The sequence below is a fragment of the Schistocerca piceifrons genome, chromosome 2 (assembly GCF_021461385.2).
Source record: "Schistocerca piceifrons isolate TAMUIC-IGC-003096 chromosome 2, iqSchPice1.1, whole genome shotgun sequence".
Classification (NCBI taxonomy): Eukaryota; Metazoa; Arthropoda; class Insecta; order Orthoptera; family Acrididae; genus Schistocerca; species Schistocerca piceifrons.
In genome coordinates this window covers 52195370-52218020 of record NC_060139.1, presented here as the reverse complement: position 1 = coordinate 52218020, position 22651 = coordinate 52195370, and positions in this window count along the sequence as shown.

Genomic DNA, 22651 nt, shown 5'->3' with positions numbered 1-22651 from the left:
CTTCCTCTCATTTGCCGAGAGACAGTTAGAATAGCCTTCTGCTAACTCCATGGCTACGACCTAGCAAGGCGCCATTAGCCTTACCTAGTTTGAGAGTTATCGTATAAATGTCTCAAGAAGAACTTTGTAAACCAACAAAGAATAAAGTTAAGTGTATTCCAAAGCTACGTATTTTCTTTATAGCAGTCATAACGTATCTTGTTCCGGACTTGACGCCAGTCGGCGTGTGTGTACGCGTGCCTTTCGGCTCCCTTCTCAGTGTGGCGTAGCTAGCTTGTTGCGCCACAACAGAAGCAATCATGAGAACACCTTCTGAGGTAGGAACTAATGACAGAGGGAGTGAAAACTCTTTAGATGGTGTTATTCTACTTCTTACAACGTTAATTTCTCGTTTGTTACTGTTACCTTTCGCGCTGACTGGTATGAAAGATTAATTCCACCAATATCCAAAAATGATAAGCTGAGTCATCAGGAGACTACACAGTGACGTGAAAAAAGTCATGGGGATATCTCACAATACAGGGTGATTCAAAAAGAATACCACAACTTTAAAAATGTGTATTTAATGAAAGAAACATAATATAACCTTCTGTTATACATCATTACAAAGAGTATTTAAAAAGGTTTTTTTTCACTCAAAAACAAGTTCAGAGATGTTCAATATGGCCCCCTCCAGACACTCGAGCAATATCAACCCGATACTCCAACTCGTTCCACACTCTCTGTAGCATATCAGGCGTAACAGTTTGGATAGCTGCTGTTATTTCTCGTTTCAAATCATCAATGGTGGCTGGGAGAGGTGGTCGAAACACCATATCCTTAACATACCCCCATAAGAAAAAATCGCAGGGGGTAGGATCAGGGCTTCTTGGAGGCCAGTGATGAAGTGCTCTGTCATGGGCTGCCTGGCGGCCGATCCATCGCCTCGGGTAGTTGACGTTCAGGTTTCATAACTAACCCTTTTCGTCGGACTCTCCATACAGTTGATTGTGGAATTTGCAGCTCTCTGCTAGCTCTGCGAGTCGATTTTCCTGGGCTGCGAACAAATGCTTGCTGGATGCGTGCTACATTTTCATCACTCGTTCTCGGCCGTCCAGAACTTTTCCCTTTGCACAAACACCCATTCTCTGTAAACTGTTTATACCAACGTTTAATACATCACCTATCAGGAGGTTTAACACCATACTTCGTTCGAAATGCACGCTGAACAACTGTCGTCGATTCACTTCTGCCGTACTCAATAACACAAAAAGCTTTCTGTTGAGCGGTCGCCATCTTAGCATCAACTGACGCTGACGCCTAGTCAACAGCGCCTCAAGCGAACAAATGTACAACTAAATGAAACTTCATAGCTCCCTTAATTCGCCGACAGATAGTGCTTAGCACTGCCTTTTGTCGTTGCAGAGTTTTAAATTCCTAAAGTTGTGGTATTCTTTTTGAATCACCCTGTACTATGACGTATCCCCCTGTGCTCGGCCTAGTGCAGCGTCTCGACGTGGCATAGACCCAACAAATCGCTTCAAGTCCCCAGCAGAAATATTCAGCTATGCTGCCCCTACAGGCGTCCATGATTACGAAAGTGTTGGCGGTGCAGTATATTGTGATCAGACTGACCTCTCGCTTATGTCCCATAGACGTTCCACAGGATTCATATCAGGCGTTGTGAGCAACCAGACCACTCGGTCGAATGGTCTAGAACGTTTTTCAAACAAATCGCGAACAATTGCGGTTCGATAATTTGGCGCATTGTCATCTATAAAAACTCCGTCGCTGTTTGGGAGCACGAGGTACATGAAGGGCTGCATATGGTCTCCAAGTACCCGAAGGTCGAGAGGGCCAAGCCTATTCCACATAAACACACCCCAAAACAATGTGGAGCCACCGCAAGCTTGCTGAAAAATGCCTTGTTGACAGCTTGGTGCGCCACGTTAGACTCCTATCATCAGCTTTTACCGACAAAAATCGAGACACATCTGACCTGGATAAGCTTTTCCAGTTTTCTAGTGTCCAACCGGCATGGCCATGAGCCGAGGAAAGGCGCTGCAGGCACTCGCGTCGGTCTTCTGCTGCCATAACTCATGAACGTCAAATTTCGCCGCACTGTCCTAACGGATACATTCGTCGCACATCCCACATTGATTTCTGCTATTACTTCAGGCAGTGTTCCTTGTCTGTTAGCACTGACAACACTACGCAAACGCCGCTGTCCACGGTCGGTAAGCGAAGACCATCGGCCACTGCGTTGTCCGTGGTAAGAGGTAATGCCTGAAATCTGGTATTCTTGGGACAGTTTTGACACTGTGGATAGCTGAGTATTGAATTGCCAAACGATTTCCGAAATGGAATGTCCCATGCTTCTAGCTCCAAGTAATATTCATAGTTTGAAGTCGCTTAATTCCCGTCGTGCGGTCATAATTACGTCAAAAACTTTTAAAACATGAATCACCTCAGCACAAATGACAGTCCATTTGCGCCTTGTGTATGTGATACTACCGCTAACTGTACATCTGCATATCGCTTATCCAATGACTTTTGTCACCTCATTGTATGCCGAGCAGCATCTTACAAACAGTACCTTTTTACTTAGTGCAGGTGGATAACCTCAAATCACAGAACATACATGACAAAAATAACTCAGACTTCCGAAACAAGACAGCACAGCTACTGCTTTAATCAAAAGGAATGACAGCACAAAAAATGCTACGAACAGGAGAAAGCGACGATTTTAACACTGCTGGATTGCAACTAGACATATAATACTGTTAATTTTGATCGATTCATTCCGTGACAGGAAGGACAATGGACAACCCAGTATCACTAACATAGCCAGATACAAAAAATTAAAACACCTGTGCCGCGAAGGCAACGAACAATTCTCCGGAATAAGAACAAGAAACATTTTCTACCTATTAATTATTAATGTGAAATCCATTTATTGTTATTCAGTCAATTAATTTATATTATTAATTTAAATGAAACAGATGAATTTCTTAAATAGTGTAATGCTGTGGTTCGGAAAATACCTCAGAACAAGATGTCAAAGATTCTATAGCGAAACAGTTGTACCCATTAATTGTATTCATTTCAAGTACTAAACGGTTCAGCAACGAGTCACAGATGAAGTTTATTGTGTATCTACATTTGTGTCACTGTGTGGCCTTTTTCAACGGTAAAAAATATGTGAAGAATCGTTTACAGTAGGGTAACATGCATGCCTTATTAAATGTATCGCAGCAAAAGCTTCAAATGTTAGTCAGTAATAAAATATACCAGTAAATGTAACTTAAAACATTAAAAACACTTGCATTTGCACATAGTCCCTACTGGACTATTCATGTCAGAGACTGAGCTCACCCGGCCCTTGGGCATAACGCCGACTGTACGATGACTCATAGCATCACTCTCATCTGTTCCAATTCCTTTAACTGTACTTCGTAAATATCATGGTTTACAAAATATTAACTTAGGTATTTGAAGACGATGTTTCGTATTTTCTAAACTATGTTCATCTGTAAAATGTGCAGCAGTAACTGTCACCACTCATCCGTTAACACACTTACCACCACGTCAAACTGCCAGACATTAGTCACTGGTTTTAGTTACAACCACGTTACTTGTTTTATGTACAGAAGGTTTAAAAAATATAGAGTATTAAAGAAAGTGATAAAATATACGAATTGTAAAGTAATGTAAATATATGTTTTAAATCCACAACACATGAAAGAAGGGTGCTGTTGATTGGTATAACGTATACTGAAGCCAGCTGTGTTGCAACTGTGAACATCAGCCTCAGTGTGACCTAATTATCTGACATGAGTAGTCCAGTTGGGGCTATGCACACATAAAGGCGTTTTAATTTTTTAACTTACATTAACTGGTGTGTATTCTGTGACTGACTCACTTTTAAAATTTATGCGAGTACATTTTTCTTACGGCATGCGTGTTACGTACAGTAGGTGATATTTCACACGTGACCAGAACCTAGATATACTGCAAACATCATTTGCGACTGATTTCCGTGCCCTTTACTACTGGAGTTATCAAGAGTTGCCTGTGGAAACATGTACGCTCTGCAGCCATTAGAATTCAGTCTTTCCTCGATTGCTTTTTCTTGCTTTAACACTAGGACCGCCGAATGGTCAATTTGACCACTTTTTATATTTTAACAGGTTATTATTCGGTCAATTTCTAATCTATGCTGTTGTGAGTTAATGACTTTTCCTAAATGTTTATGTAGATCATATAAACAGTACAATATTTATATTATCTCCATTAGTTTTCTTTGAATGACCACTTACACTTAAAACCGCCGAGTGGTCACTTTGACCACATTGCATGTATATTTGAAAACAGATTATTTATAGATTGTTGTGCATCACTCCCCGGACTTATTCGCATTGTTTGTATTTAAAAGCTCAACAATGCAATATGTCATTTATTGTTTGCTATTGGGTTTCGCATAAACAAGGCTAATTATTTGAGTACTGGTCTCAGAGCAGTAGACATGGCTCAGATGTCACAGCGATACAAACCACGGCCACGGCCACTTTCAGATGAAGAAATTGTCACACTTTTGCATGAATCAGATGCTGAATAGGATCCTGAAGTTGAGGATCTTGTGGAAGATTGTACAGCTGAAGATTACCAACCTGTTGCTAATGTGGATAGTGACAGCTCCGAGACTGAAGATGAAGGTAATTTACATTCACTTTATTATTATTATTATTGTTACTATGTGAATAATGATCACTATTATAATATAGCTGACACTTCAACTACTACTTCTGTTACTGCTATTTTATAATGAGTTGTAACTTTCTAATTGTCTCTTTCATCACGCAGTTGCTGAACAAGGATTCAAATGGTTCAAATGGCTCTGAGTAGTATGGAACTCAACTGCTGAGGTCATTAGTCATCTAGAACTTAGAACTAGTTCTACCCAACTAACCTAAGGACATCACAAACATCCATTCCCGAGGCAGGATTCGAACCTGCGACCATAGCGGTCTTGCGGTTCCAGACTGCAGCGCCTTTAACCGCACGGCCACTTCGGCCGGCTGCTGAACCAGGACCAAGTAGTAATATAAACAGTGCTAGAGAAGGACCTACCCTGGGTAAGAAAAGAACTGCACCTCCTGTATGTCGACCAATACAGAATCGACGTGGAAGAGGAGAACGAAGTGAGGGTTCATTTCCAGAACCTGGCCCAAAACTCCTGGGGAAGGACGGGATCACGGAGTGGACTGTAGCAAACTTCGATGTTACTACTCCAGGTAGGATATGTCAGCAGAATATACTGAAAGAAACACGGGGACCTACTCCACACGCAAAGCGGCACGTCTCAAATGATAATGATTCGAGTGCCTGGCGCCTTTTAGTTGATCAAAAAAATGGCTCTGAGCACTATGGGACTACACTTCTTAGGTCATCAGTCCCCTAGAACTTAGAACTACCTAAACCTGACACACATCCATGCCCGAGGCAGGATTCGAACCAGCGACCGTAGCGGTCGCGCGGTTCCAGACTGTAGCGCCTAGAACCGCTCGGCCACTCCTGCCGGCTTTAGTTGATCAATCAGTGTTGAAACACACAAAGAAATGCACAGAAGCAGAGGCACAACGGCTTCTTGGAAATGAGTCCTGGAGTTTACATTTAGAATAATTAGATGCATTTGTTGCTTTATTATATGTTCGTGGTTCACTAGGTGCCAGATGTATTGCAGTAGATGAGTTGTGGTCGAAAAAGTGGGGAGCCCCAGTTTTCACTCATACAATGAGCAGAAACAGGTTTCGAGAAATTTTGAAATATCTGCGTTTTGATGAAAAAAAAAAATACACGGTCGCAACGTTTTAAAAGTGACAAATTTGCACTTATATCAACTACTTGGTACCATTTTATAGAAAACTGTCAGCTGATTTACATACCTGGATCAAATGTCACTGTGGACGAACAACTTTTCCCCAGCAGAACCAGGTGTTCGTATTTGCAATATATGCCGGATAAGCCTGATAAATTCGGAATCAAATTCTGGCTTCTAGTGGATTTAGAAACAAAACATCTTTGTAATGGGTTCCCTCATGTAGGAAAGAACGAACAGAGGGCACCTAATGGGAAACTTCCAGAACAAGTAGTAATGAGGTTGGTAGCTCCATATCGCAATAAGGGGCCAAATGTCACAACTGATAATTTTTTCACTACGGTCGCACTTGGGGAGAGACTGGAAAAAGAGAAAACTAGTCTTGTCGGCACTATTAACTGTGCAAGAAAAGAAATTCCGAACACTACAAAAAAAAAAAAAAAATGGAAACTGCTCTTTATACGTCTGTTCTCTTGAAAAGGGAAGGTGGTACTCTGACTGTTTACCAAGGGACAAGAATAAAAATGTTCTTCTGTGTAGCACCATACACACAGATGCTGAAATACAAAATAATTCGAAACACCTTCCCGAAACAGGGAGCTTCTACAATAGCACAAAATTTTCTGTAGATGTCTTGGACCAGATGACGAGGAAATATCCTGTCCGCTCTGGTACTCGTCGATGACTGAATGGTTCAAATGGCTCTGAGCACTATGGGACTTAACATCTGAGGTCATCAGTCCCCTAGAACTTAGAACTACTTAAACCTAACTAACCTAAGGACAGCACACACATCCATGCCCGAGGCAGGATTCGAACGTGCGACCGTAGCGGTCGCGCGGTTCCAGACTGAAGCGCCTAGAACCGCTCTGCCACAACGGCCGGCGTCGATGGCCTGTACACGTATTTCACAATATCCTTGATTTAGCAGCCATCAACGCATGGATCATTTTCAAACTAGTGACATGGATCAAAATAAGTAGGAGGAATTTCATCCTAAATCTAGCAGAAGAATTACGTAGAGCCTATATGGAAACCAGAAATCAGGAAACGATGGCAAGGGATGGAAAAGAAAAGGGTGATGCTGTTGAAGAAAGAGAAGAAGCGGAAATTCCTGCGAAAGTAAGAAAACTATGCCAAACAAGGAAATGCAGGCACAAGACAAATGAAGTGTGCAGTAAATGCAAGAGATATGTTTGTGGGACGTGTACATATGAAGTAATAAAGACAGTAGTTTGTAATGCTTATAAGTAGGATTAGGTACTATACATGGTCATGTTTTATGATTGGTCTTTCTCTTAACATATTCATGGGTACTTAGTTTCTCCAGTAACATTAATTTCTATTAATTTTAAAACTACTGCAATACAGTTAGTATGGTTACAGATAAATATTGTGAACTATGTTCCTTAATATTAGTAATATTATGTTCCCATTGTTGTTTTAAAATACACTCCTGGAAATGGAAAAAAGGACACATTGACACCGGTGTGTCAGACCCACCATACTTGCTCCGGACACTGCGAGAGGGCTGTACAAGCAATGATCACACGCACGGCACAGCGGACACACCAGGAACCGCGGTGTTGGCCGTCGAATGACGCTAGCTGCGCAGCATTTGTGCACCGCCGCCGTCAGTGTCAGCCAGTTTGCCGTGGCATACGGAGCTCCATCGCAGTCTTTAACACTGGTAGCATGCCGCGACAGCGTGGACGTGAACCGTATGTGCAGTTGACGGAATTTGAGCGAGGGCGTATAGTGGGCATGCGGGAGGCCGGGTGGACGTACCGCCGAATTGCTCAACACGTGGGGCGTGAGGTCTCCACAGTACATCGATGTTGTCGCCAGTGGTCGGCGGAAGGTGCACGTGCCCGTCGACCTGGGACCGCACCGCAGCGACGCACGGATGCACGCCAAGACCGTAGGATCCTACGCAGTGCCGTAGGGGACCGCACCGCCACTTCCCAGCAAATTAGGGACACTGTTGCTCCTGGGGTATCGGCGAGGACCATTCGCAACCGTCTCCGTGAAGCTGGGCTACGGTCCCGCACACCGTTAGGCCGTCTTCCGCTCACGCCCCAACATCGGGCAGCCCGCCTCCAGTGGTGTCGCGACAGGCGTGAATGGAGGGACGAATGGAGACGTGTCGTCTTCAGCGATGAGAGTCGCTTCTGCCTTGGTGCCAATGATGGTCGTATGCGTGTTTGGCGCCGTGCAGGTGAGCGCCACAATCAGGACTGCATACGACCGAGGCACACAGGGCCAACACCCGGCATCATGGTGTGGGGAGCGATCTCCTACACTGGCCGTACACCACTGGTGATCGTCGAGGGGACACTGAATAGTGCACGGTACATCCAAACCGTCATCGAACCCATCGTTCTACCATTCCTAGACCGGCAAGGGAACTTGCTGTTCCAACAGGACAATGCACGTCCGCATGTATCCCGTGCCATCCAACGTGCTCTAGAAGGTGTAAGTCAACTACCCTGGCCAGCAAGATCTCCGGATCTGTCCCCCATTGAGCATGTTTGGGACTGGATGAAGCGTCGTCTCACGCGGTCTGCACGTCCAGCACGAACGCTGGTCCAACTGAGGCGCCAGGTGGAAATCACATGGCAAGCCTTTCCACAGGACTACATCCAGCATCTCTACGATCGTCTCCATGGGAGAATAGCAGCCTGCATTGCTGCGAAAGGTGGATATACACTGTACTAGTGCCGACATTGTGCATGCTCTGTTGCCTGTGTCTATGTGCCTGTGGTTCTGTCAGTGTGATCATGTGATGTATCTGACCCCAGGAATGTGTCAATAAAGTTTCCCCTTACTGGGACAATGAATTCACGGTGTTCTTATTTCAATTTCCAGGAGTGTACAATGATACTGTTATTAAACATAATTAAAGTGATACATTGTTATCACGGTCATTAATAATTACATTAAACAGCACAGCAGGTACTTACAAAGGAAGTGGTCACTTTGACCACATCGGCGGTTCTAAGTATAGTACTAGTTCCGGCGGTTCTAGTGTTAAATCAGTGCTGTTTCACCCGTGCTTCATTGTTTTAATTAGCACGTATATGCTAGTAACGTCCAGTTGCATCGAAGTAACGACTTTAACAACGTTGCCACTACAGTATCAGGAATGATCGATGAACTTCGTTCCAGATCACGAGTGGCAGAAAATCTAGCAATTTAACTAAACCACACGAAATCACTTGCCATCCTCAAAGCACACCAGAATTTGTTCAGCGGGCATTTTCGTGAAAATGAATCTCCAGTACTTCTCAGTAGTACTGAATTATCTCATAAAAAACAAAGAGCCCGACGTAATCCCAGACGTGCATGTAAATTGGAAGAATAGACGGTTGCAGTATGCGGGAAAATTCCCTTGCCTGTATGCAATTCAATTTCGAAACATACAGGGTGGTCCACTGATAGTGAGCGCGCCAAATATCTCACGAAATAAGCATCAAACGAAAAAACTACAAAGAACGAAACTCGGCTAGCTTGAAGGGGGAAACCAGATGGCACTGTGGTTGGCCCTCTAGAAGGCGCTGCCATAGGTCAAACTGATATCAACTGCGTTTTTTTAAAAATAGGAACCCACATTTTTTATTACATATTCGTGTTGTACGTAAAGAAATAGGAATGTTTTAGTGGGACCACTTTTTTCGTTTTGTAATAGATGGCGCTTTAATGGTCACAAACATATGGCTCACAATTTTAGACGAACAGTTGGTAACAGGTAGGTTTTTTAAGTTAAAATACAGAACGTAGATACGTTTGAATATTTTATTTCGGTTGTTCCAGTGTGTTACATGTACCTTTGTGAACTTATCATTTCTGAGAACGCATGCCGTTACAGCGTGATTACCTGTAAATAAAAATGCAATAAATTCTCAAAATAGTGTCCGTCAACCTCAATGCATTTGGCAATACGTGTAACGCCATTCCTCTCAACAGCGAGTAGTTCGCCTTCCGTAATGTTCCCACATGCATTGACAGTGCGCTGACGCATGTTGTCAGGCATTTTCGGTGGATCACGATAGCAAATATCCTTCAACTTTCTCCACAGAAAGAAATCCGTGGAGGTCAGATCCGGTGAACGTGCGGGCGATGGTATGGTGCTTCGGCGACCAATCCAACTGTCATGAAATATGCTATTCAATACCGCTTCAACCGCACGCGAGCTATGTTATGGACATCCATCATGTTGGAAGTACATCGACATTCTGTCAAATAGTGAAACATCTTGTAGTAACATCGGAAGAACATTACGTAGGAAATCAGCACACATTGCATAATTTAGGTTGCCATCGATAAAATGGGGGGCTAATTATCCTTCCTCCCATAATGCCACACCATACATTAACCCACCAAGGTCGCTGATGATCCACTTGTCGCAGCCATCATGGATTTTCCGTTGCGCAATAGTGTATATTATGCCGGTTTACGTTACCGCTGTTGGTGAATGACGCTTCGTCGCTAAAAAGAACGCGTGGAAAATCTGTTATCGACTCGTAATATCTCTTGTGCCCAGTGGCAGAACTGCACACGACGTTCAAAGTCTTCGCCATGCAATTCCTGGTGCATAAAAATATGGTACAGGTGCAATCGATGTTGATGTAGCATTCTCAACACCGACGTTTCTGAGATTCCCGATTGTGGGGTAGTCCGTCTGCTTTTGATATGCGGATTAGCCGCAACTAAACCACCTACTTGGGCATCATCATTTGTTGCAGGTCGTGGTTGACGTTTTACATCTGGCTGAACACTTCCTGTTCCCTTAAATAACGTAACTATCAGCGAACGGTACGGACACTTGGATGATGTCGTCCAGGATACCGAGCAGCATACATAGCACACGCCCGTTCGGCATTTTGATCACAGTATCCATACATCAACACGATATCGACCTTTTCCGCGATTGGTCAACGGTCCACTTTAACACGGGCACAATTAGTGAAAACGCTCGAGCTAGTCATGACTGATGGGGTAAAATGTATGTGTAGCATTTATTTGTTTCACCACATCTGTTTTCATATGCTGAGATGGGTTGTGTACGAGCCTATGCGTAACATAATTATCGTATGTTCTACTTTCTTCCCTGGCTTCTTAGTCACTGGTAACATTGGTACCTTTGCTCACATATCAAAAATCTATTCATTACTCAAAAAACTGAAATATCAGATCGTATATCTCCAGCACCTTGAGTGCACCTTCACATAATACTAGATCTTCCTCCCTCTCCTCCATCATTTCGATAATACGCTCTTACACGTGTCTTTTCCAAAACCATTCTGCATTCAACAGGAGATTGATACTTTATCTGTTGTCATCGCCGTAGGATCCCTCTTAGCTACAATTTCTGTGTAGTCTTCCCGTGTATTTCCATTCACATCCCTAAAATATCTGTACCTAAAAAAGTCTTCGTATGAGCTCAATATCTATCCCCCTTTGCAGGATAGGTATATATGAAACCCACAGTAGCTAACGCTGGCGTCGTTGCTGTCGGTCCCCGTTACGCTTCATCGCTAGATGGCACTGACAGTGTTTTCACAGTGGCGGATGCTTTATAGCAGGATCATAATTCAACAAAACTGCACAACATATTTATAAAGGATCCTCAAACGTTCCTCATCAATAACTCTATGTATAACTGAGAACCATGTCATAATCCCTATGGCGGTTCCTGAGGCTAGCGTTAACATACAGACAGAATCTACGACAGGAGGGTTTAATTTTTCTCATGTTCTAAACAAGAAATTGACTCAATAAGAACCTCAGGAAGGATGTTAGAGGTTGGACTGAAGCTCCTAATCCTAGCAGGTGAAATAAGTACCTAGGCAAATAAACAATGTACACTGCAGTTACAGTAAAGTGACGAATAAGAACTTTTTAATTGTAAACACTTAAAGATTTTTAAATATAACAAACTTTATCAAAATTTTACATCTTCATTCTTACGTAAAAATATTTCTCAGCCTAGTCACCCCGGCGACGAACACATTTCTTCAAACGAGAGGTCAGTTCGTTGATACTGTCACTGCAAAATTTTTAACTTCGTTGACAGTGCCTCAACCACACCTCTGCTTACACAGCTTCATCGCTATAATTCGGGGACGTCAAGTGGCAGAGGGCGGCAAATATGAAGACATAAAGAATAAAGATATAGAATGTTAATATCGTCTGTTTTATTTAAAAGGTATTAAAAGTTTTCACATAAAATGTTCGGAGGCATTACCTACCAGCACGCCTTCGTATCAGAACTAATTACACGGGCACTTTTGGTACGATTATTTGAGTTAATTAAATTAGAAGTACACTACTGGCTATTGAAATTGCTACACCACGAAGATGACGTGCTACAGACGCGACATTTAACCGATAGCAAGAAGATGCTGTGATATGGAAATGATTAGCTTTTCAGAGCATTCACACAAGGCTGGCGCCGGTGGCGACACCTACAACATTCTGACATGAGGAAAGTTTCCAACCGATTTCTCATACGCAAGCAGCAGATGACCGACGTTGCCTGGTGAAAGGTTGCCTGGTGGAACGTTGATGACAGGCATCTTATCCGCATGGCTGTAACGGATCGTGTAGCCACGTCTCGATTCCTAAGTCGATGGAGACGTTTGCAAGACAACAACCATCTGCACGAACAGTTCGACGACGATTGCAGCAGCATGGACTATCAGCTTGCAGACTGTGGCAGCTGTTACCCTTGATCTTGCATCACAGAGAGAAGCGCGTGCCATGGTGTACTCAACGACGAATCTTGGTGCACGAATGGCAAAATGTCATTTTTCGGATGAATCCAGGTTCTGTTTACACTATCCTGATGGTCGCATCCGAGTTTGGCGACATCGCGGTGAACGCACATTGGAAGCGTGTATTCGTCATCGCCATACTGGCGTATCACCCGGCGTGATGGTATGGGGTGCCACTGGTTACACGTCTCGGTCACCTCTTGTTCGCATTGATGGCGCTTTGAACAGTGGACGTTACATTTCAGATGTGTTACGACCCGTGGCTCTACCCTTCATTCGATCTCTGCGAAACCCTACATTTTGGCAGGATAATGCACGACCGCATGTTGCAGGTCCTGTACGGGCCTTTCTGGATACAGAAAATATTCTACTGCTGCCCTGGCCAGCACATTCTCCAGATCCCTCACCAACTGAAAACGTGTGGTCAATGGTGAGCGAGCAACTGGCTCGTCACAATACGCCAGTCACTACTCTTGATGAACTGTGGTATCGTGTTGAAGCTGCATGGGCAGCTGTACCTGTACACGCCATCCAAGCTCTGTTTGACTCAATGCCCAGGCGTATCAAGGCCGTTATTACGGCCAGAGGTGGTTGTTCTGGGAACTGATTTCTCAGGATCTATGCACCCAAATTTCGTGAAAATGTAATCACATGTCATTTTAGTATAATATATCCGTCCAATGAATACCCGTTTATCATCTGAATTTCTTCTTGGTGTAGCAATTTTAATGGCCAGTGGTGTAGTTAGAACACTAAATAAAAATGGCTGTTTAGGCAAAAATAGCGGAATCAATAGTTCTTTTTATTTTCGACATAGGTACGAAGAGTTGATTGAGATCTGTAAGTTGATGAAACACTAGTTTGCAACTAACACATGGAAAAAAAAACTTGTAGAACAAAAAGCGGCCAATAGTGAAAATTTTTCTGCTTTGTTATAGCCTTGTAGAAAACTGGCGTTGCGTACAGTGTTTATCGTCGCCTCAGAATGGTAGTTCCTACTAGCTATCGGACCTTCTAAAACCTAGAAATTTTGTGTGATCCAAAAAGCTACGTTTTCTAAATTCCTAAAAATATTTGCTGCATCTAACCGATACTTTCACATTGATCTTTTGATAAGCCAGAGGCGATGCCTTGATTTAGGGTGCCTGGATTGTCTTTGGTACGTCGCAAGGGGACACGATTTCCGCCAGCGGTGGTACAAAAGACCGTGCGCAATCGCGATGAGGCATTAGCACTTCATTAGACAGCCAGTCTCTGAGGGGCAGCGAGTACATAAAGGAAGGTAACGACTGCCAACTTGGAAAAGCAGCAGGCTTTCCTATGTAGAGGTGGCTACGTCATGAAGAGCCACATATTACGTCGTCGGCTCGTTCGTAGCGTTTCCATTTCTGTTTTGGATCCTTTCCATGCCACGAGACTACCCCACTATATCTTTTATCTGAGGTATTACACGGAGTGGCAGTCAGTGGTGATTAATGTCTGTGATTAAAATTTACTTGTAACTATTGTATCTCATTGGCGGTGTCTTTCCGTAAACCACTTTCTGTTGAACCACATGAGCTGGCATTCGGCCTCTACGTGTGCGACATTACCAAAAGAGACAAGTAAGTGAGTAGTGGAAGATTTGATAATTGCGTTAATGCTGTTGAATTGTGTGAAGGGTGCTAGGCTGTGTTAAGATGTTATAGTATATGTGCCAATTAATGATTTTTGTCTGTTTTATAGCTTCAAAACCTATTGGCTGTATTCATCCATACCAGTTAGTTCAACTTGTCAGGACCTGCGCCGAAAGTAAATATATCCATATGAGCTTCTGAACGAAACATTTTGCGTTCTTCCTCTGTCACCGGCCTGCTTTTTGGTATCGTAAAGAATCTACACGTCGTGATTTAAATCTTGTTACATTGTCTTGTTAAGTTTACTCATTGTTCATCCACGACCTTACTTATCTTAGTGTTCTTACTTTTTTTGGCGCTTTTAAGTTAAATTTTTGTGTTTTTCTTGATCAAATTAAACTGTCATGATCTTTGCAGTCTATTTATTGGCATTTTTTAATAATTTTGTTCAAGTCACCTTGCTTCTTGCTATGTTCCAGTTAATAATTGGCGCTTCCACACAATTTAACAACCATTCTACAAGTGTTTTACCGAATGATTAAATCTCCTAAAGTTACTGTGGAGTTGAGTGTTCCACTGGCCGCTTGAATTTTTGGTTTTACCTAATAATTTTGTGAAGTTTTGTTGGTATTGGTATTAGCTGTGGTGTAGTAGTATTAATACAAGTAGTTGCTTTCTTAGTAGACGGAGAATTTCGAGACCGCTGTTGTGAGTTCTATAAATAGTTCCACTGGTGTAACTGAACTTAGGTAGAGTAGACGTATAGTTTTTTCAGTAACTGTAAAATTTTACCATGAGTGACAATTGTGGGCTCTGTCGTAGATTTGTGAGTAGTGGGTTATGGTGTGGCATTTGTACAAAGTATTTTCATTGGCGGGAATGCAGTGGGGAAGCCAGTGAGCATTCTAGCAAGATCCTATCCTGGGAATGCAGAATCTGTAGTAGAAATAAGTTGATAGAGGAGCAGGAGCGTAAGATCTGTGCCATTAAGTGCAGTTACAAGGCACAAAGGAGGAAGTAGTTAGATTGAGGAGTGTGATAGGTGGTGGGGAATGGGAACTGGCAATTGGCAAGAAGGCAGCTAGAAGGAAGACGTATTCATACAGTATATGCAATAGATTTGACCAACTGTCAGAGTTGAGTGGAGAGGAGCCTCTTACAGCTGTAGATGTAGGGAGCATGCAGCAGTCCTCAGCAGTTAAGATGCAAGGTCAGTTACGAAGTTTAACAGAAAAAATGAAGTTCTTCTGCTGGCTAGTTCACACAGTAGAGGTGTGGGCCAGCAGTTGCAGGAAGTATTTGGGATTCAGTACCAGGTCACCAGCATTGTGAAGCCTAGTGCGGGGCTGGCTCAGGTGACTGACAGCCTAGGGGAGTTACGTAGGAATTTTACGAAGGAGGATCAGGTAGTGATAGTGGGTGGAGCAGGGAACAGTCTTGATAGGGAATGGGTATATGATCTAGGTGGTGATCTGGTAAAAATAGCTACTCAAACTGGTGGCACTAATGTGCATTTCGTGCAACTGTTTCAGCGTCATGATCGGTCTCATTTGAACGCAGCTGTTGGGTGTGTTAACATGTAGCTGGAGAGGGCACTGATGGCAGAGGGCATGCGTCACGTTTCAGTGGTGACAGTTCTATCAGTACATCGGGTTTCACTAGGCATGGCCAGCACCTTAATAGATATGGGAAGGAGAGGCTGGCAAAGCTTATAGGTGACAGTGTAATGGGTGATGGTGGGAGCACTTATGGAAAAATTCATGTAGTAGTTGGTGTTAGAGCTGCATCTTTTTTAGATTGAAGTCAGCTGATAGGTATACCAGCTTAAAGGAAGTCCCTATGGGCTTACATTCAGAGGCAGTCATGTTTACACGTAGAGAAGGAATTAGCATATTTCATCAAAATATAAGAGGTATTAGATATAAAGCTAATGAACTGCTTATTGAAGTTGACTTTGAAATTATTGGTATTTTGGAGCACCACTTAAATAATTTAGGAGTTCAGAGGCTTCCTTTACCAGAATGCAGATCAGCTGGTTGTTTTTCAAGGAGTTCCTTGTGAGGTGAGGGGAGTGGTTATGTAAATAAAAAACAGTCTTCCATTTGAGTCAATAGAAGTATCACGGCATTGTACTAAACAGATATTTTAACGTTGTGCAGGTGCAGTTAAATTTATCTAAACTAAACTTCTAATCGTTGTTGTTTATAGATTCCCTAACTCTGACTTCAGAGCACTTCTGCTCTGATTCACCTGGTACAAAGTACCAAAAATTAGTTATATGTGGTGACTTCAGTATAAATTTTGTATGTGATGTGCAAGAAAAAGGATGTTGGAAGATCTCCTAAATTCATATGAGCTGATGCAGACTGTGTTTTTTTCAGCTAGAGTACAAGGAAATAGTAGCACAGCTGTAGACAATAATTATAGTCATTCTTCATTATTAGGTGGGAATTCTCTTAGTAAAAGGGTGAATAGTCTTTCAGACCAGGATGCCGAAATTTTAACATTAAAAGGCTTTTGTACTCAAACAAATGTCGCATTTAATTACAGACTACGTTGTTGTTGTTGTTGTGGTCTTCAGTGCTGAGACTTGTTTGATGCAGCTCTCCATGCTACTCAATCCTATGAAAGCTACTTCATCACCCAGTGCCTACTGCAGCCTACATCCTTCTGAATCTACTTAGTGTATTCATCTCTTGGTCTCCCTCTACGATTTTTACCCTCCACGCTGCCCTCCAATATTAAATTTGTGATCTCTCGATGTCTCAGAACATGTCCTACCAACCGATCCCTTCTTCTACTCAAGTTGTGCCACAAGCTCCTCTTCTCCCCAATTCTATTCAATACCTTCTCATTAGTTATGTGATCTACCCACCTAATCTTCAGCATTCTTCTGTAGCACCACATTTCGAAAGCTTGTATTCTCTTCTTGTCCAAACTATTTATCGTTCATGTTTCACTTCCATACATGGTTACACTCCATACAAATACTTTCAGAAACGACTTCCTGACATTTAAATCTATACTCGATGTTAACAAATTTCTCTTCTTCAGAAACGATTTCCTTGCCATTGCCAGTCTACATTTTATGTCCTCTCTACTTCGACCATCATCAGTTATTTTGCTCCCCAAATAGCAAAACTCCTTTACTTTTTTAAGTGTCTCATTTCTTATTCTAATTCCCTCAGCATCACCCGACTTAATTCGACTACATTCCATTACCCTCGTTTTGCTTTTGTTGATGTTCATTTTATACCCTCCTTTCAAGACACTGTCCATTCCGTTCAAGTACTCTTCCAAGTCCTTTGATGTCTCTGACAGAATTACAATGTCATGGGCGAACCTCGAAGTTTTTATTTCTTCTCCATAGCTTTAATACCTACTCCGAACTTTTATTTTGTTTCCTTTATTGCTTGCTCAATATACAGATTGAATAACATCTGGGATAGGCTACAACCCTGTCTCACTCCATCCCAACAACTGCTTCCCTTTCATACCCATCGACTCCTATAACTGCCATCTGGTTTCTGTCCCTGATGCCGTTGGATAAGCAGCTGCAGCAGCAAGTCGTATACTCCTAGCTCACTCATTTGTTACATGGTTTAATTCTTAATTTCTTTGCGTGTTTTTGGTACTTGCATTGTTTAATTCATAAATTTCGGGCGTATTATAGTATTTCAGAGTTGTAGCATCGCGTTTTAGTACCTGAATAGTGTAAATTCGCGTAGTCGTTTGTCTTCTGTTTTTGTTTTGAACGGCCAGTGTCGGTTGGTCACAGTCAGTCTGCTCCCTGCCGCCGTTGGATAAGCAGCTGGAGCAGCAAGTCGTATACTCCTAGCTCACTCATTTGTTACATAGTTTAATTCTTAATTTCTTTGCGTGTTTTTGGTACTTGCGTTGTTTAATTCATAAATTTCAGGCGTATTATAGTATTTGAGAGTGTAACATCGCGTTTTAGTACCTGAATAGTGTAAATTCGCGTAGTCTCCTTCCGCCGCCGAGCAGTGTCAGCAGTGTGCAAGTAGCAGCATTACTGCATTTACTAGGAAATCTTGTATTTTAATAACCGTTTAAATTTTGTCGATTTGTTTGCGCTCTCTGTAGATTAGTTCAGACGTTCTTTGCAAAACAGTTTTTAGCATGGATAGGGACTGCAACTGCTGTGTTCGGATGCAGGCTGAGTTGGCATCCCTTCGCTCCCAGCTTCAGGCAGTGTTGGCTTTGGTCACACAGCTTGAGGCTGTGGGGGTCCGGATGGGGGTTTGTCGGGGACGCCCAGCTCGTCCCACGCATCCCCTGATCGGACTACGACTGTGGTTACTGCCCGCATTAAGGCTGATCCCTCACCTGTGGTAGAGTGGGAGGCTGTCTCAAGCTGTGGCAGGGGGCGAAAGACATTCCGGAGGGCTGAACGGAAAGCCTCTCCAATTTGTCTGACGAACCAGTTTCAGGCTCTATCTCATGCTGATACTGATCTTCGGCCTGACATGTCTGCTTGTCCTGTTCCAGAGGTTGCCCCTCAGTCTGCAACATCCGGGCAGTCGCAGAGGGTGGGCTTACTGGTAGTTGGGAGCTCCAACGATAGGCGAGTAATGGGGCCACTTAGGGAAATGGCAGCAAGAGACGGAAAGAAAACAAATGTGCACTCCGTGTGCATACCGGGGGGAGCCATTCCAGATGTGGAAAGGGTCCTTCCGGATGCCATGAAGGGTACAGGGTGCACCCATCTGCAGGTGGTCGCTCATGTCGGCACCAATGATGTGTGTCGCTATGGATCGGAGGAAATCCTCTCTGGCTTCCGGCGGCTATCTGCCCATCTCGCTAGCGGGATGAAAGCAGAGCTCACCATCTGCAGCATCGTCGACAGGACTGACTGCGGACCTTTGGTACAGAGCCGAGTGGAGGGTCTGAATCAGAGGCTGAGACGGTTCTGCGACCGTGTGGGCTGCAGATTCCTCGACTTGCGCCATAGGGTGGTGGGGTTTCGGGTTCCGCTGGATAGGTCAGGAGTCCACTACACGCAACAAGCGGCTACACGGGTAGCATGGGTTGTGTGGCGTGGGCTGGGCGGTTTTTTAGGTTAGATGGCCTTGGGCAAGTACAGAAAGGGCAACAGCCTCAACGGGTGCGGGGCAAAGTCAGAACATGCGGGGACCAAGCAGCAATCGGTATTGTAATTGTCAACTGTCGAAGCTGCGTTGGTAAAGTACCAGAACTTCAAGCGCTGATAGAAAGCACCGAAGCTGAAATCGTTATAGGTACAGAAAGCTGGTTGAAGCCAGAGATAAATTCTACCGAAATTTTTACAAAGCTACAGACGGTGTTTAGAAAGGATAGATTGCATGCAACTGGTGGTGGAGTGTTCGTCGCTGTTAGTAGTAGTTTATCCTGTAGTGAAGTAGAAGTGGATAGTTACTGTGAATTATTATGGGTGGAGGTTACACTCAACAACCAAACTAGGTTAATAATTGGCTCCTTTTACCGACCTCCCGACTCAGCAGCATTAGTGGCAGAACAACTGAGAGAAAATTTAGAATACATTTCACATAAATTTTCTCAGCATGTTATAGTCTTAGGTGGAGATTTCAACTTACCAGATATAGACTGGGACACTCAGATGTTTAGGACGGGTGGTAGGGACAGAGCATCGAGTGACATTATACTGAGTGCACTATCCGAAAATTACCTCGAGCAATTAAACAGAGAACCGACTCGTGGAGATTACATCTTGGACCTACTGATAACAAACAGACCCGAACGTTTCGACTCTGTATGTACAGAACAGGGAATCAGTGATCGTAAGGCCGTTGCAGCATCCCTGAATATGGAAGTTAATAGGAATATAAAAAAAGGGAGGAAGGTTTTTCTGTTTAGCAAGAGTAATAGAAGGCAGATTTCAGACTACCTAACAGATCAAAACGAAAATTTCTGTTCCGACACTGACAATGTTGAGCGTTTATGGAAAAAGTTCAAGGCAATCGTAAAATGCGTTTTAGAAAGGTACGTGCCGAGTAAAACTGTGAGGGACGGGAAAAACCCACCGTGGTACAACAACAAAGTTAGGAAACTACTGCGAAAGCAAAGAGAGCTCCACTCTAAGTTTAAACGCAGCCAAAACCTCTCAGACAAACAGAAGCTAAACGATGTCAAAGTTAGCGTAAGGAGGGCTATGCGTGAAGCGTTCAGTGAATTCGAAAGTAAAATTCTATGTACCGACTTGACAGAAAATCCTAGGAAGTTCTGGTCTTACGTTAAATCAGTAAGTGGCTCGAAACAGCATATCCAGACACTACGGGATGATGATGGCATTGAAACAGAGGATGACACGCGTAAAGCTGAAATACCAAACACCTTTTTCCAAAGCTGTTTCACAGAGGAAGACCGCACTGCAGTTCCTTCTCTAAATCCTCGCACAAACGAAAAAATGGCTGACATCGAAATAAGTGTCCAAGGAATAGAAAAGCTACTGGAATCACTCAATAGAGGAAAGTCCACTGGACCTGACGGGATACCACTTCGATTCTACACAGAGTACGCGAAAGAACTTGCCCCCCTTCTAACAGCCGTGTACCGCAAGTCTCTAGAGGAACGGAGGGTTCCAAATGATTGGAAAAGAGCACAGATAGTCCCAGTCTTCAAGAAGGGTCGTCGAGCAGATGCGCAAAACTATAGACCTATATCTCTGACGTTGATCTGTTGTAGAATTTTAGAACACGTTTTTTGCTCGAGTATCATGTCGTTTTTGGAAACCCAGAATCTACTATGTAGGAATCAACATGGATTCCGGAAACAGCGATCGTGTGAGACCCAAATCGCTTTATTTGTTCATGAGACCCACAAAATATTAGATACAGGCTACCAGGTAATGCTATTTTTCTTGACTTCCGGAAGGCGTTCGATACAGTTCCGCACTGTCGCCTGATAAACAAAGTAAGAGCCTACGGAATATCAGACTAGCTGTGTGGCAGGATTGGAGAGTTTTTAGCAAACAGAACACAGCATGTTGTTATCAATGGAGAGACGTCTACAGACGTTAAAGTAACCTCTGGCGTGCCACAGGGGAGTGTTCTGGGACCATTGCTTTTCACAATATATATAAATGACCTAGTAGATAGTGTCGGAAGTTCCATGCGGCTTTTCGCGGATGATGCTGTAGTATACAGAGAAGTTGCAGCATTAGAAAATTGTAGCGAAATGCAGGAAGATCTGCAGCGGATAGGCACTTGGTGCAGGGAGTGGCAACTGACCCTTAACATAGAGAAATGTAATGTATTGCGAATACATAGAAAGAAGGATCCTTTATTGTATGATTATATGATAGCGGAACAAACACTGGTAGCAGTTACTTCTGTAATATATCTGGGAGTTTGCGTGCGGAACGATTTGAAGTGGAATGATCATATAAAATTAATTGTTGGTAAGGCGGGTACCAGGTTGAGATTCATTGGGAGAGTGCTTAGAAAATGTAGTCCATCAACAAAGGAGGTGGCTTACTAAACACTCGTTCGACCTATACTTGAGTATTGCTCATCAGTGTGGGATACGTACCAGATCGGTTTGACGGTGGAGATAGAGAAGATCCAAAGAAGAGTGGCGCGTTTCGTCACAGGGTTATTTGGTAACCGTGATAGCGTTACGGAGAAGTTTAATAAACTCAAGTGGCAGACTCTGCAAGAGAGGCGCTCTGCATCGCGGTGTAGCTTGCTCGCCAGGTTTCGAAAGGGTGCGTTTCTGGATGAGGTATCGAATATATTGCTTCCTCCTACTTATACCTCCCGAGGAGATCACGAATGTAAAATTAGAGAGATTAGAGCGCGCACGGAGGCTTTCAGACAGTCGTTCTTCCCGCGAACCATACGCGACTGGAACAGGAAAGGGAGGTAATGACAGTGGCACGTAAAGTGCCCTCCGCCACACACCGTTGGGTGGCTTGCGGAGTATAAATGTAGATGTAGATGTAGAAATTGTAAATAGCCTTTCGCTCCCTGTATTTTAGCCCTGCCACCTTCAGAATTTGAAACAGAGTATTCCAGTTAACATTGTCAAAAGTTTTCTCTAAGTCTACAAATGCTAGGACTACGTAGGAAAGTTAAATCCAACTGCAATAAAATTTTTTCAGACCCTTATAAAGGAACAAGAATGGCGGGATGCTTATAGAGCCAATGACATAGATGATAAATGTAATGCTGTCCTTAACACATTTATTATGCTCTTTGATAGTTACTTTGCATTCGCACGTTCGAAACGGGTTACAAGCAGTAATAAGCAGCGCAGGTGACTAACTAGTGGGATAAGGATATTGTGTAGAACAAAGCGGGAATTATATCAGAACATTAGAAGTAGTTACAATCAAGCGACAGTAGCCCATTACCAACAGTATTGTAAGGTGCTTAAAATGTTAT